Source organism: Trachypithecus francoisi, unplaced genomic scaffold (assembly GCF_009764315.1).
Source record: "Trachypithecus francoisi isolate TF-2019V2 unplaced genomic scaffold, Tfra_2.0 Lachesis_group10, whole genome shotgun sequence".
NCBI classification, from domain to species: domain Eukaryota; kingdom Metazoa; phylum Chordata; class Mammalia; order Primates; family Cercopithecidae; genus Trachypithecus; species Trachypithecus francoisi.
In genome coordinates, this window is record NW_022681455.1 from 23,576,475 (window position 1) to 23,585,581 (window position 9,107).

The window sequence follows — 9,107 nt, forward strand, 5'->3', positions numbered from 1 at the left end:
TTTCATTCTAATTTATCAATCCTACTGAAAAGCTTAGACTAAGGTTTAGTTTCTTACTGAATATCATTTTCATTTTTATTATTTAATCCAATGTAAATTTTTATTAGACTTTCTCAATTTTAATACCAGTTTCTCTGCATTTTCTAATGAGTTTCATCACTGTGGGGCTCTGTATATTGCTCTCAGTTTGGTAGGTGGAGTGCACGTTAGTTATCAGACTTCCCATAAATAATGCATATTCACTCATGCAGTTTGGGTCAATACTGAAAGTTATTTCTTAAGGAAAGTAGAAGTCATCAAGTTAAAGAATAGGAGAAACCAAGTTGAAAAGAGAACGGTGCTGAATTGTTGATCCTCCAGAGAATAAGAATGTGTGATGAGTGCTGGAACACTCTGGGTAAATTTTTCTATTATGCTTTTGATGTTTAAATACTGAGCTTCATATTCAAAAGCTAGTTAATTGAAGAGGTTTTCCTGAAAGCTGTAGTAGAAAGACTCATGACCAAGCTACCTAATAACTTAATTATCTGGGTTTTATTTTATTATAATATCTAAATCAGAGAGAGGTTTCAAAAGAAATGAAAATTTCCATGTTGGTTAGAGCTGAATGTGGCTGATCTCTCATTTACTATTAATGAAATAGAAGTTAGTTTACCTGGCAGGAAATTAGATAATATAAAGCTAAAATCATTACAGTTGTAAATTTTTTTTAGATATAGTAATTATACCTCTAGTAATATGCATTTTCTTTCTTAAGGTAATAATTTAAAATACATAGACATTCAGTATGTTGTTGTTCATTATGAGTAAAACACAAAAACAATATAAATGTCCAAAATTATACTGTTTTGGAAAAATATTTAACAACCCATGAAATGATCACAAAAATGATATTAAATTAAAAAGGATAATAAAAATTAGTATATACCCTATGAATTCATTTTGTAAAATATCATTAAAAATAATAAAACTATGCATATATAACACAAGTGTTTATAAATAATTTCTTCTATTGCTTATGTTTTTTTGTGAGTGTCCTAAAAATAACATATCGCTTCTGCATGAGGAAACACAATGAATAAATTTTAAAAATATTTAATAAAATTGAGCTGCTGTCATGGTTCGTTCGCTAAACTGCATCGTCACTGTGTCCCAGAACATGGACATCGGCAAGAACAGGGACCTGCCCTGGCCGCCGCTCAGGAATGAATTCAGATATTTCCAGAGAATGACCACAACCTCTTCAGTAGAAGGTAAACAGAATCTGGTGATTATGGGTAAGAAGACTTGGTTCTCCATTCCTGAGAAGAATCGACCTTTAAAGGGTAGAATTAATTTAGTTCTCAGCAGAAAGAACTCAAGGAACCTCCACAAGGAGCTCATTTGCTTGCCAGAAGTCTGGATGATGCCTTAAAACTGACTGAACAACCAGAATTAGCAAATCAAGTAGACATGATTTGGATAGTTGGTGGCAGTTCTGTTTATAAGGAAGCCATGAATCACCCAGGCCATCTTAAACTATTTATGACAAGGATCATGCAAGACTTTGAAAGTGACACTTTTCTTCCAGAAATTGATTTGGAGAAATATAAACTTCTACCAGAATACCCAGGTGTTCTCTCTGATGTCCAAGAGGAGAAAGGCATTAAGTACAAATTTGAAGTATATGAGAAGAATGATTAATATGAAGGTGTTTTCTGGTTTAAGTTGTTCCCCCTCCCTCTAAAAAAAGTATGTATTTTTACATTAGAAAAAAAGTATTTTGTTGACTTTAGATCTATTAAAAAAATTTAATAAAATTTATTTTTCCATACAATTTATTTTATTTTATTTAAATAAAATTTATTTTTCAATTCTTTTATATTTACAGAAAAATTTAGCAGAAAGTACATACAATTTAGTATATCCCACACCCACCGCCGACACACAGATTTTCCTATAATTAACCTCTTGCATTTATTTGGTACATTTCTTACAATTAATGAGCCAATACTGTTAAGTTTTTCAGAACTATTATTTATACTTTTGAATTTTAATAAAGTCGAATTTATCATTTTTTTTCTTTAATCACACTGTTAGTGTTATATCTAAAAGCTTATTGACAAACCCAAGGTCATCTAGGTTTTTTCCAATGCTATATTCTAAGTTTTATAGCTTTGTGTTTTGCACTTAGATTTATTTTGTATTAATTTTTGTGCTGTGTAAGGCTATGTCTAGATGCATACTTTTGCATATAGATATAAAATTGTTCCAGCACCATTTGTTGAAAAGATTATTCTTTCTCCATTAAATTGTCCTTGTTTTTTTGAAATAGATAAGTTGGCAATATTTGTGTTGCTCTGTATTCTGTTCTACTTATCAATTTGTCTATTACTTCACCAATATCATACTATCTTGAATACTGGAGCTTTATAAGTCTTAAAGTCAGATAGTGTTATCCTTCTGACTTTGTTCTTCAGTATTGTGTTGATTACACTAGGTCTTTTCTCTTTCCTTATAAACTTTAAAATCAATTTGTTGACATCCACAAAATGACTTGCTGGGATTTTGATGGGGATTATATTGTATTTATAGATCAATTTGAGGAAAATTGGCATATTAAACATTTTTTGTGTCTATTCATGAACATAGAATATCTTTCCAATTTTAAAGATCTTCTTTGATTACTTTAATCAGAGTTTTGTAGATTTTCTCTTAACAGGTATAATATCCTCTCTATATATATTCTGTGTCTCTCTTTTTTGGTGTTAATACAAATAGTGTGTTTAAAATTTTAAATTCTAGTTGTCCATTGTTACTATATAAGAAAGCAATTGACTTTTGCATACTGACCTTGTACCTTCAGTCTTGCTAAAATCACCTACTAGTTATAGGATTTTTATGAAGAGGGCTAATTCATTGATATTTTCTACATAAACAATGATGTCTTCTGTGAACAAAGACTATGCAAGTCTAAGAATATTTTCAAAAAAACTACACTGCTTCAAAGATAGTGCACATATAAATCAACAGAATACTTTCAATTCTTCCCTCAATTCTTATAACATTGTTGCCATTTTTTTTTTTACTTATCCATATGCTGTGGGTGTGTGAATACACATACACATACATATATTTATATAACATTGCTATTACTGTGAACAGATATCTGTTACATCAGATAGAAATAAGAAAAATAAAAGATGTATTTACCTTTTTATGATTTCTTCTCTGGACTTCCTTCTTTAAGAAGATTCAAGTTTCTGACCTATATTATTTTTATTCTCTCTGACGAACTTCTCTTACCATTTTTGGCAAGACTGATCTAATGGCTGCAATTATACTCAGTTTTTGTTTGAGAAACTATTCTTCTTCACCTTCAAAGTATAATTTTATTGGGTACAGAATCCTAATTTGCCAGTGTTTTGCTTTTTATTTTCTTTGGACACTTTAAATATTTCTCTTCATTTTTTTTCTTGCTTGCATGTTTCCGAAGATAAGTCCAATATAACAATTTTCTTTATTTCTCTATAGGTAAGGTGTTGTTTGCTGTTGTTCTTGTTTTCTTTTGTTTTTCCTTCTGGCTTCTTTCACAATTTTCTCTTTGCCTTTGATCTTTCTACAGTTTGAATATGATACGCTACAATGTATATCTTTTAAATTTTTTCTGCTTGGCATTCTCTGAGCTTCCCGCATTTGTGGTTCTATTTCTGACCTTAATTTTGGAAAATACTCAATCATTATTATTTCAAGTATTTGCTTCTTTCTCTCTTTTTTCTCCTTCTAGTATTTCCATTATATGTATGTTATACCTTTTATAATTGTCCTACAGTATTTGGATATTCTATCCCATTTTTAATTTTCTTTTTTTTTTTTAATTTGGCTAAGTTTCTGTTAACATATTGGCTGTGTCCAGCCTACTAATGATCTATCAAAGGCATTCTTCATTTCTGTGACAGTGTTTATGATTTTCAGCATTTCCTTTTGATTCTGTTAGAGGTTCCATTTCTCTGCTTACATTACTCACATGTTCTTGCATGTTGTCTACTTTCACCATTTGATTCCTTAGCATATTCATCAGGGTTACTTTACGTTTACAGTCTGATGATTTTAAAATATTCACTAGGTTGGGTGTTTGCTTTGTCTCTTTAGCTCATTTTTTCTTTCCTTTTAGCATGCCTTGTAATTTTTTGTTGTAAACTATAAATAATGTATTGGGTAATAGGAACTAAGGTATATAGGCCTTTAGTGTGAGATTTTATGTTTATTTGCCTAAGAGCTCATCTGTGTTTACTGTTTTCTGTAGCTGTAGTTGTCATAGGCTTCAATAGCCTCTATTGTCCTTGTTTTTGTCTCTTTGCTGTTTTTGGATTTCCCTAGAATCTCCTTCTTAAATAGAGTCTGAGGCTTGAATCAAAAGGAAATGTTGAAAATCATAAACACTGTTACTATACTGGAGCTCTGTGGTGAACAAGGGTAGGAAAGGTGAAGCAGTGTATAACCTTATGATTAAGTCTCAGTCTTTTCAGTCTTATAATGGATTTGTGCTCCTTGGCTGTGACCTTCACAAGTACTTCTTGCCTGCTTTTCCATTTATGAGAGGTAGCAAGGCTAGAGGGGGCTGGATGTGGGTAATTTATTTCCCTAAGTCAATGCTCTGGTGAAGTTATTTCCCTTGCTAGGTAGGCTTCTGTTGTGGGGAATGCTCTGGATTATTTTAAATGGTTACTTTTCCTCAGGATATTTCAGAATGGTTACGTTTTTCATCCCACTGGCTGAACCATTTTTAAATCTTTACCTTGAGCAGTTTGGGGGGCTCCTGAAAACAAAATTCACAAAAGTGTGGGGCCCCTGGGAATTGGCCCTCAAAATCTTCTCACTGTCAAATAGTCTGAAGTAAGCCTCCAAGAACTGTCCAAGTTATTATGAATTACTGGTTCCAGAAGCTTCATCTTCAAGGAAGCCAATATAGTCTCTGTATTTGCCTGTTTCTCCAATATTTAAGATTGGTTTTTAAGGTTAGTGGTTTGTCCAGCTCAATTCTGATGGACCTAAGTCATTCATTTTCAGTTTATTCAGTTTTTTGATTGGTTGGTTGGTGAAGGTGGATGAGAATGACTTTTAAGTCCTACATTCATCATAGTATAAATTAGAATGTGAAAGCTCCAAAAGTTATTTTTTAAGTGGAACATTAAAATGACCCCAGATCATTTATTGTTAGTATTTATTGATATTAAGCCCCTACTACTAGGAAACTCTGAGTAGTGTTCAAGAGTAAAAGTCTGGAAGTCTAATTTCAATTCAGCTATTTACTGATTGTGTCAACTTGTCAGACCGGCTTTATTCCTGGGCTTTATTTTACTTACCAATAAGAGAGAGACACTGGTAGTATCAACCATAGTTTTCTTGTGAAATTCAAATGAAGTTGACACAGAACAAAATCTCAGAACAATGTAAGTTTTTGGTAATAAGAGCTGTAATTATTATTTTCACTAGCAATTATTTTATACCACAGGAACTAAAGAAATTATTGTGTAGCATTCATCAGTGATATGGGATTCAAATTTATTTAAATCTGATCTAGATTCCCAGCTTCAATGTAACTGCGAGTATTTTAATCAACCACTTGATCTCAGCTACTCTCTTTGTAAAGTAGTACTGATAATTTTTAACCTGAAGTTGATCATGAAGACTGAAATACATTACGTACAGTTAGTTCAGCACAATGCCTGAAACTCAGCACTCAAAATGTGCTGCTAATCCTTATCAGTAGCATATAGTAACGAGTTTGTTTGTTTGTTTGTTTGTTTTGAGACGGAGTCGCCCAGGCTAGAGTGCAGTGGCGGGATCTCGGCTCACTGCAACCTCCGCCTCCCGGGTTCAACCAATTCTCCTGCCTCAGCCTCCCGAGTAGCTGGAACTACAGGCGCCCGCCACCATGCCCAGCTAATTTTTTTTTGTATTTTTAGTAGAGATGGGGTTTCACCGTGTTAGCCAGCATGGTCTCGATCTCCTGACTTTGTGATCCGTCCGCCTCGGCCTCCCAAAGTGCTGGGATTACAGGCGTGAGCCTCCGTGCCCAACCACGAGTTTTAACCTACGTTGTGATTGTAGCTTTGTTTAGACTCTCCTTTGTGTTACGTTGAAGTTGATAAACAGCTTGAAGAGGCCACAAGAATATCTTAACTTGTTCTTACCCTTTTCCCTACATCATTTGGGATTGGCCAGTACAGTGATCAGTGACAGAAAATATGTCTAGATTATAGTTGTAAAACATTGATCCATAAGCTCAGCACATACTTAGTGAGTTTGTATTCTACGAATGTTAAATAAAGTGTTTGCAATTTACAAATTCGTGTTTTTTTCCTTAAAAACAATTAATTTATATATTTGAAAAAGCAAAGTTTTTCTATCCTCAAAATTTGGTGAACTGTAGTTAAAGATGCAAGTTCCTTTTTTACTTACCTTAATATTTCTATCAAAAGAAATTTTGATGAGAAACTTCAGGGAGATTGATGTACTTGGGGGTAAACAATGAATGGTGAAAATCAAGATCCAGTGTTTTCCAATGTCCCTCTTGGGTAAGTAGCTATGTTTATTCAACATTTCCTTTATTTATTCAAAATGCATGTGCTTTGTGGCCACATATCAATGAATAATAATTGTCATCCAATTCACAAAGAAATACAATTATATATTTAAAATATTTTTATTGTGGTAAAAATGCAGAACATAAAATGTACCATATTAATCATTTCTAAGTGTACAGCTCATTAGCGTTAAGTATGGACCCATTATTGTACAACCAATCTCCAGAACTTTTTCATCTTGTAAAACTAACACTTTGTATTCATGAAATATTAACTTCCTATTTCCCTCTCAGCCTGGAAACCACCATTCTACCCTTTGTCTCTATGAATTTGACTACTCTAGATATCTCATACGAGTGGAATTATACAGTATTTATGTTTTTCTAACTGGCTTATCTCATCTATAATGTACTCAATGCTTATCTATGTTATAACATGTGTCAGAATTTATTTCCCCTTTTAGGCTGAATAATATTCTATTGTGTGTATACACTGCTTTTTTAAATCTATTTGTTCATTGATGGACACCGAGGTTGCTTTCACTCTTGGCTATTGTGAATTGTGCTACTGAATAGTGCTGCTTATGGGCATGAATGTACAGATACCTCATTGAGATACTTCTTTTAATTCTTTTGGATATATACCCAGAGTGGACTGTCTGGAGAATATAACAATTCTGTTTTTAAGTTTTTTGAGGAACTGCCATACTGTTTTTCATAGTGTCTGAACAATTTCACATTCCCACCAAGAGTCTCCAAGTATTCCAATTTCTCCACATTCACACCAACACTTGTTACTTTATCTATCTATTTATTTATTTATTTTTGATAGTGACCATCCTAATGGGTATGAGATAATATCTCAATGTGTGTTTTTACTTGCATTTCCCTAATGGTTAGTGATGTTAAACATTTTTTATATGCTTGTTGGCCATTTGTATATCATCTCTGGAGAAATAGAATTATACCTTATAGAAAAAGGTAAAGAAAATATAAAGTTTTGTGAACCACTTATTTTAATAAAATGTGTATTTTCATGGCCATTTATCTGCATAAACCCATAGGTTTCTTTTAGGGGTGAATCAAGTTTCTACCATAATCTAGCACTTCTAGCTCTTCCTGCTTCTCAATAATTTTTTGTATGTTTAAAGTAGTCCATTAGCACTTCTTCCCATGATTTTTGAGAATTAAAAAGTTTGTTTAAAGCAAAAGTAAAAATAAAAAAAAATGAACAACATAGAAACTCCTAATGATATTTTTCTGCTAGCATTTTGTTCAATTGTACCCAATATATGAGTAGTAGAATGAGCAACAATCATCTTTAAAAAGTCAGTCTGGTTATTACGTCCTAAATGCCTATCAGTACCTAAAACGTATCTACTATAAATGTCTACCAGTACTCAAGATGGGCAAGCCTGCCTTTTAGTGCATTGCAAGTGTTTGTATTATATACACTCAAGAATTTTCTCACTATCCTACTTACTTTTTTTTTTTTTTTTTTTTTTTGAGACAGAGTCTAGCTCTGTAGCCCGGGCTGGAGTGCAATGGCCGGATCTCAGCTCACTGCAAGCTCCACCTCCCGGGTTTACGCCATTCTCCTGCCTCAGCCTCCCGAGTAGCTGGGACTACAGGCGCCCGCCACCTCGCCCGGCTAGTTTTTTGTATTTTTTAGTAGAGACGGGGTTTCACCGTGTTAGCCAGGATGGTCTCGAACTCCTGACCTCGTGATCCGCCCATCTCGGCCTCCCAAAGTGCTGGGATTACAGGCTTGAGCCACCGCGCCCGGCCTATCCTACTTACTCTTAAACTTATGTGCACAGTATTAATCTAGCCATGTGATTCCCTGGGTACAATTCAAAATTTTGCTGCCTAAGACCATTAGGTAGATTTTATTCTTTGGTTATTTTTCTTTTGGCATTTTAATAATATATCTTTTAGAAGAAACTTGACATAGTATTTAAATTAAATTAAAGGACTTGAAGGAAATCAATGTCCATAACCTCAAATTGTTCATAAAATTAAGCTTGAAAATGACCTGTGAGAGACACAAAAACACATTCATTTCATTCTAGTACCCCATGTCTTCCACTCTTGCACCATTGCCTCTCTCTTAGTTCATGTCTATGTTTGCATAGGGATTCTAAATAATTAACTGAAGAGTGGGAAAAACACTATTTTGGTTTATACATTGGTCAGCTTATTATGTGAGAGCCAGCTCCAAATGGGTAACAGCTGCAATATACAGTAGACTGATTCAGAGATAGCCTTGAAAGATAATGGTGACAAAAAAACTTCCCAATGGGCAGAGCTATAGGAATGCACCTGGTCATCCATTTTATGTGCAAAGAGAAGTTACCTGAAGTTAGTATATTTATGGCTGCAAATGGCCTCAGTGATTAGTCTAAGGCCTAGAAGGAAAAAGATGAAAAAATAATAGACAGTGAGGTCCGAGTTGAGGCAAATAGATAAATATATGGTAATGAGCATCAAGTGTGTAGATTTATAGATTTATGTATGACATGTAAATACCCACAGACAA

General features: G+C 33.5%; 1 pseudogene; it reads left to right on the forward strand.

Annotated features, from left to right (window-relative positions):
* Positions 1-1,117: 1,117 nt before the first annotated feature.
* Positions 1,118-1,764, forward strand: LOC117088668 (annotated as a pseudogene).
* The last annotated feature ends 7,343 nt before the right edge of the window (positions 1,765-9,107 follow it).